This window comes from Balaenoptera musculus, chromosome 17 (genome assembly GCF_009873245.2).
Source record: "Balaenoptera musculus isolate JJ_BM4_2016_0621 chromosome 17, mBalMus1.pri.v3, whole genome shotgun sequence".
In the NCBI taxonomy this organism is placed as follows: Eukaryota; Metazoa; Chordata; class Mammalia; order Artiodactyla; family Balaenopteridae; genus Balaenoptera; species Balaenoptera musculus.
The window spans coordinates 47,566,096-47,574,035 of record NC_045801.1 but is presented as its reverse complement, the minus strand read 5'-3'; positions in this window follow the sequence as shown (position 1 = coordinate 47,574,035).

The following is a 7,940-nucleotide window of genomic DNA, read 5'->3' as shown; positions in this document are numbered from 1 at the left end:
ACACAAAATGACTTCAAGGAAAATAAAACTTCAGAAGGGCCCTAAAGGCCCTAAATAAACCTGGTGAATAATTTCATTTTTAGTAACCTCACGTTTCTCAGTTCTCCCTCAGACCTAGCTGTCCTATGTTGCATGTAACATTAAAGCTTTTTCTCTGATGTAATATACTCTTGTACTCTTAAGTTGATCAATTTCAGTCCCATAATTCCAAATCTTTCATTATTTGTCAGTATCAACTACCTATTCAGGGAGGGAGGAAAGCACTAAATATTTTGACTAGTCATACCATGATGTGGGCATCTCCTTCATCCCTCAAAAGCCGAGCTCTTGAAAGAATGATTAAAAAGCAGAACCTCTTTGGGGTTTTGAAAATAATACAATAAAAATAAGATTTAGTCATGACTCTGTGTTTTAAGCAGTCAGTATGTGAACTTTGTTCAACTTTACCTTTTTTTAAAGTGAAAGAAAGAAAGAAAAAAAAAGCCAGGCATTCAGGTGAGACCTCAAACAGGCCAACCCTTGGGAATACAGTTACTATAAATCCGCATTACTCTAAAACCAGTCCTCAACAGGATCACACGTATTTGCCAGTAAATTAACTGCCTGCCACCACAGAACTGGACACTCTCTAAAGGAAGACAACAAAATCCAGATCCTTAGCAACATCACAGCATCCACAATATGCAATATGCAATAAAAAATTATTAGGTGTTAAGACAAGAAAATGTGACATAACCAGAGAAAAAAGCCATCAAAATAGATCCAGAGTTGACACAGATGTTACAAATAGCAGACAGCACTTTAAAAGCTACTATATAAATGTTTAAAATATTAATGAAAAAGGTTTACATTGAGGGAATAGGTGGTGAGTCTCAGAACAACAAAAACAAAAAACAAATAAAAACAGACAAACCCGTATATTCTACAGCTGAAAAATACATTCTTAAATGAAAAATTCACTAGATGGGCATAAAAATATACAAGACACTGTAGAAGAAAAGATCAATGAACTTGATAGGTTAATTGGAACTACTCAAACTAAAGCATAGCAAAAGGATTTAAAAAAAGAAAAAAAACCTGACATATGAGATAAATAACAAGCTGTCTAACCTGTATAGTTGGATCCAGAAGGAGAGGAAGAGTGACTGGAGCAGAAAAATATATATGTAAAAATAAAGATTAAAAAATTTACAAATTTGATTTAAAAAATAAAAACTCACAGATCCAGGAAACTCAAGCTGCAAACAGGATAAAAGAAACTGGTCAATTGCTGAAAAAGATGAGAAATTTTAAAAAGCAGTCAGAGTTTGACACATAGCAGTGAACAATAAGAAGAATAAACAACTTACCAGAAAAATGTAATCAAGAAGACAGTGGAACAATGTCTTTAAAGTGCTGAAGTTTAAAAAAGGGTGTCAAACTAAAATTCTATATCCAAATATCCTATAATGAAAACTGAAAAAATTCGATACCAGGAGATATGCACTACGAGAAATCTTAAAGGAGGTTCTTCACATTGAAGGTAGTGACATCTGGTGAAACATATATCTACATGAAGGAAGGAAATTCCAGAAATGAAAATTTTAAATTATTTTTCTAATTCCTTAAATTATTTAAAATCTAATTGACTATTATTAAAAGGAAAATGACAGTGTTTAACCAGAAGAAAATTTAAAGCAGAAATTAAGAGCTAAGACTTAGGACATGTAGAAGTAAAATATGTGATAATTATAAGTAATGGGATGAATGGAAGTACACATTTATAAAATGTATATATTACACTGGAAGTGGTATGTTATTTAAGGTAAACTGCAATAAATGTATTCCTTACAGCAACTAGAAAATTTTATAAGGTGTGGCTGTAAAGCCAATAGAGGCAGTAAAGTAGAATACCAAAAAACATTTTAAATTTTTTATTTTTTCCCAGGTGCACAACATAGTGATTTGATATTTCTGTATATTACAAAATGATAAGCACGATAAGTCTAGTTACCATCTGTCATCATACAAAGATATTATAATATTATTGATTATATTCCCAATGCTGTCCATTTCATCCCCATGACTCTATTTTGCAACTGGAAGTTTGTACCTCTTAATCTCCCTCACTTATTTCACTCATCCCCCAGCCCCCTGCACTGTAAGAATGACCTATTTGTTCTCTGCATCTAGGAATCTATCTGTTTTATAATGTATGTTCATTTGTTTTTTAGGTCCCACATATAAGTGAAACCATATGGTATATTTCTTTCTCTCCCTGACTTATTTCATGTAGCAAAATACCCTCTAGGTCCATCCATGTTGTCACAAATGGCAAGATTTCATTCTTTTTTATGACTGAGTTTATATATATATATATATATGTGTGTGTGTGTGTGTGTGTGTGTGTGTGTGTGTGTGTGTATACACACACACACACACCATAGACACAGGTTGCTTCCATATCTTGGCTATTGTAAATAATGCTGCAAGGAATACAAGGGTGCATATATCTAACTGAATTAGTGTTCTTGTTGGAAAAATACCCAGATGTGGAATTGCTGGATTGCATGGTAGTTCCATTTTTAGTTTTTTGAGGAAACTCCATGCTGTTTTCCATGGTGGTTGTACCAATTTACATTCCCACCTACAGTGCAAGAGGGTTCCCTTCCTCCACACGCTCACCAACACTGGTTACTTGTCTTGATGACAGCCTTCTGACACAGATGTGAGGTGATATTGTGGTTTTGATTGCATTTCTCTGATGATTAGTGATGTTGAGCATCTTTTCATATGTCTGTTGGGCATCTGTATGTCTTTTGGAAAAAATGTCTTTTTGAGGTCCTCTACCCCTATTTCAATTGGTTTGTTTTTTTGAAGTTGGGTTTTAAGAGTTCTTTGTATATTTTGGATATTAACCCCTTATCAAATATATCTTCTCCCAATTCAGTAGAACTTTTTCATTTTGTTAACAGTTTCCTTTGCTGTGCCAAAGCTTTTTAGTTTGATGTAGTCCCATTTGTTTATGTTTACATTTGTTTCTCTTGCCTGAGGATACATATCTCCACCAAAAGATATTGGAAAGACTAATGTTAAAGAGCATACTACCTGTGTTTTCTTCTGGGGTTTTTATGGTTTCAAGTGTTATTAAGTTTGGAATCCATTTTGAGTTGATTTTGGTATATGGTGGGAGAAAGTAGTCCAGCTTGATTCCTTTGCACATAGCTGTCCAGTTTTCCCAACACCATTTATTGAAGAGGCTATATTTTCCCCATTGTATATTCTTCCCTCCTTTGTTATAGATTAATTGACCATAGAAATATGAGCTCATTTCTGGGCTCTCTATTTTGTTCCAGTACCATAAAATTTTTGATCACTGTAGCTTCATAGTATAGTTTGAAATCAGGGAGCATAATACTTCCTCCAGCCTTGTACTTTCTCAAGATTATTTTGGCTATGTGAGGTCTTTTGTGTTTCCATACAGATTTTTAAATTATTGGTCTAATTCTGTGAAAAATGCCATTGGTATTTGATAGGGATTGCATTGAATCTGTAGATTGCTCTGGGTGGTATGGTTATTTTGACAATATTAACTTTTCCAATCTACGAGCATGGTATATAATTCCATTTGCTTGTATCATCTTCAATTTCTTTCATCAGTAATTAATTAAAAAAAGAAATCTATGCAACAGATTTCTATATATTAATTTTGTATCCTGCAATATTATTGAATTCATTAAGTAGTTCTAATAGTTTTTTTTTGGTGGTATCTTTAGGATTTTCTAAATATACTATCATGTCATCTACAGTGACAGTTGTACTTATTCCTTTCCAACTTGTATTCCTTTTCTTTTTCTTGTCTGATTGCTGTGGCTAAGACTTCCAATAATATGTTGAATAAAAGTGGTGAGAATGAGCATCTTTGTCATGTTCCTGAACTTAGAGGGAATGCTTTCAGCTTTTCACCTTTGAGTATGATGTTAGCTGTTGGCTTGTCATATATGGCCTTTATTATGTTGAGGTATGTTCCTTCTATACTTGCTTTATGGAGAGTTTCTGTCACAAATGGATGTTAAATTTTGTCAAAACTTTTTCTGCATTTATTGAGATAATCATATGGTTTTTAATCCTTCAGTTTGTTAACCTGGTATATCACATTGACTGATACCAAACCATTCTTGCATCCTTGGGATAAATTCCACTTAATCATGGGGTATAATCCTTTCAATGTATTGTTGAATTTGGTTTGCTAATATTTGGTTGATGATTTTTGCATTTATGTTTGTCATTGATATTGTCCTCAATTTTTTTTTTTTTCCCTGTGGAGCCTCTGGTTTGAGTATCATAGTGATGTTGGCCTCTTAGAATGAATGCAGAAGTGTTCCTTCATCTTCAACTTTTTGTTTTATTTATTTTTGGCTGCACTGTGTGGCATGTGGGATCTTAGTTACCTGACCAAGGATCAAACCCATGTGCCCTGCATTGGGAGTGTGGAGTCTTAACCACTGGACCACCAGGGAAGTCCCCATCTTCAATTTTTTGGAATAGTTTAAATATTCTTTAAATATTTTGTAGAATTCACCTGTGAAGCCGCCTGGTCCTGGACTTTTGTTAGAACTTTATTATTATTATTATTGCTGATTCAATTTAATTACTGGTAATTGGTCTGTTCATATTTTCTATTTCTTCCTGATACAATCTTTGGTGATTGTACATTTCTAGGAATTTATCCATTTCTGCTAGGTTGTCCATTTTATTGGCACATAAATGTTTATAGTAATCTCTTATGATCCTTTGTATTTCTGTAGTGCCAGTTTTAACACCTTCTCTTTCATTTTTTATTTTATTTGAGCCCTTTCTTTTTTCTTTCTTGATAAATATGGCCAGAGGTTTATCAATTTTGTTTATCTTTTTAAAGAACCAGCTCTTAATTTCATTGATATTTATTTTGGTTTTTTTAGTCTCTATTTCATTTATTCCTGCTCTGATCTTTACTACTTCTTTCCTTCTATGAAACTTGGGGAAGAGGATTGCTTTTTTTCTACTTCTTTAGGTGTAAGATTAGGTTATTTGAGATTTTTCTTGTTTCTTGAGGAAGGTGAGTATTGCTATAGAACTGCTTTCCCATACATTTTGAATCATTGTGTTTCCATTTTGATTTGTCTCTAGGTATTTTTAAATTTCCTCTTTGCTTTTTTCTTTTTTTTTTACCCATTGCTTTTTCAGTCTCCACGTGTTTGTGTGTTTTGCAGGGTTGGTTTGTTTTTCTTATAGTTGATTTCTAGTCTCATACTGTTAAGGTTAGAAAACCTTAATTATGATTTTTTAAGACTTGTTTTCTGTTCTCGCATGTGTTCTACTCTAGAGATTGTTCCATATGCACTTGGAAAAGAATATGTACTCTGTTGCTTTTGGGTGGAATGTTCTAAATATATCCATTAAGGCTATCTGACTAATGTGTAATTTAACGTCAGTGTTTCATAATTGACTTTCTCTTTGGATGATGTCCCTTGATGTAAGTGAGATGTTAAAGTACCCTACTATTATTGTGTTCTCCATTTATCTTTTTTTAATATATAAATTTATTTATTTATTTATTTATTTATTTATGGCTGCATTGGGTCTTCATTGCTGCGTGCGGGCTTTCTCTAGTTGCGGCAAGTGGGGGCTACTCTTCATTGCACTGTGTGGGCTTCTCATTGCGGTGGCTTGTCTTTGTTGTGGAGCACAGGCTCTAGGCGCATGGGCTTCAGTAGTTGTGGCACATGGGCTCAGTAGTTGTGGCTCGTGGGCTCTAGAGTGCAGGCTCAGTAGTTGTGGCACATGGACTTAGTTGCTCTGCAGCGTGTGGGATCCTCCCAGACCAGGGCTCGAACCCGTGTCCCCTGCATTGGTAGGTGGATTCTTAACCACCACACCACCAGGGAAGTACTTTTTTAGAATTTTTTTTTTTTTTTTTTGGCTGTGTTGGGTCTTTGTTGCTGCACACAGGCTTTCTCTAGTTGTGGCAAGCGGGCTTCTCATTGCGGTGGCTTTTCTTGTTGCGGAGCATGGGCCCTAGGCACGGGGGCTTCAGTATCCATTTATCTTTATTAATATTTGCTTTATGTATTTAGGTGTTCCTACATTGTGTTCACATATATTTATAATTGTTATATCTCTTTTTGTAGTGATCCCTTTATTATTATGTAATATTCTACTTTGTCTCTTGTTGCAGTCTTTATTTTAAAATCTATTTTGTTTGAAATTAGTATTGCCACCCCAGTTTTTCTTTTCATTCCCATTTGCATGGGATAACATTTTCCATCCCCTCACTTTCATTCTGTGTATGTCTTTAGAGCCGAAGTGAGTCTCTTGTAGGCAGGATATATAGGTCTTGTTTGTTTAGCCATTCAGCCACTCTATGTCTTTTCACTGGCGCTTTTAGTCCATTTACATTTAAAGTCATTATTGATAGGTACGTAGCTATTACAATTTTGTTAATTATTTTGGGGTTGTTTTTGTAGTTCCTTTTTGTTCCTTTCTTCTTTTGCACTCTTTCCTTGTGATTTGATGACAATTTTGAGTGTTATGTTTGGATTCCTTTCTCTTTTTTGTGTATCTATTATAGGTTTTTTTGTTTGTGCTTACTGTGAGGTGTGTATATATCTATATCTATATCTATACATCTATATATATTTTTATGTATCCCTTAACAACTTATTATGGATATAGATGATTTTAGTACTTTTAGAAATTTTCCTATATCTAATTACGGTCTTTTCTTTTCCATTTAGAGTTCCTTTAACATTTCTTGTAAAGCCAGTTTAGTGGCGCTAAACTCTTTTAGCTTTTGCTTGTCTGTAAAACTATTTCTCTGTCATATGTATCTGAATGATAGCCTTGCTGCAGAGTATTCTTGATTGTAGATTTTTTCATCACATTAAACATATTGTGACACTCCCTTGTGGCCTGCAAAGTTTCTGCTGAAAGTCAGCTGATGATTGCTTATCTTATGGGCATTTCCTTGTAAGTAACTAGTTGCTTTTCCCTTGTTGTTTTGAGATTCTCTCTCTCCCTCTCTTTAATTTTTACCATTTTAATTATAATGTGTCTTGGTGTTAACCTCTTTGGGTTGATTTTGCTTGGGACTCTCTGTTCTTCCTGGACCTGGTTGTCTATTTCTTTTCCCAGGTTAGGGAAGTTTTCAGTTATGACATCTTCAAATATGTTCTCTGCTCCTTTCTCTTACTCTTCTCCTTCTCAGACTCCTATAATATGAATGTTAGTAGGCTTAATTTTGTCTCAGAGGTGTCTTAAACTGTCCTTATTTTTAAAAATTCTTTTTTCATTTTTCTCCTCAGCTTGCATGATGTGCTCTACTCTTCCAGTTCCCTGATTTGTGCCTCCATATCATCTATTCTGTTGATTCCTTCTAGTGCATTTTTTTTTTTTCGGTTATTGTATTCTCCAACTGTTTGGTTCTTCTTTTTTCTGTTAAACTTCTCATTGTGTTCATCCATTCTTCTCCCGAGTTCATTGAGCATCTTTATGATTGTTGCCCTGAACTCTTTATTGGGTAGATTGCTTATCTCCATTTTGCTTAGTTCTTCTTCTGGGGTTTTATCTTATTTCTTCATTTGAAACATATTCCTCTGTCACCACATTTTGTCTGTTTTCATTTCTATGTTTTAGGTTGGTTACATTTCCTGATCTTGGAGAAGTGGCCTTATGAAGGAGATGTCCTATGGGGCACAGCAACACATTCCCCTCTGGTCACTAGAGCTATATCCTCTAGGGGTGCCACCCATGTGGGCTCTTCTGTTGTGGCAAGGCCAACTACTGTGGGCATGCAGGTAAGTGGAGCTGGCCCCTTGCTTGGTTGGCTAAGGCCAGGAACGTCCCAGGGCTGATGCCATCCTGCTAGCAGGCAAGTCTGGGTCCCCACACAGCTGGCTGCTTGTCCTGGAGGATCCTGGCAC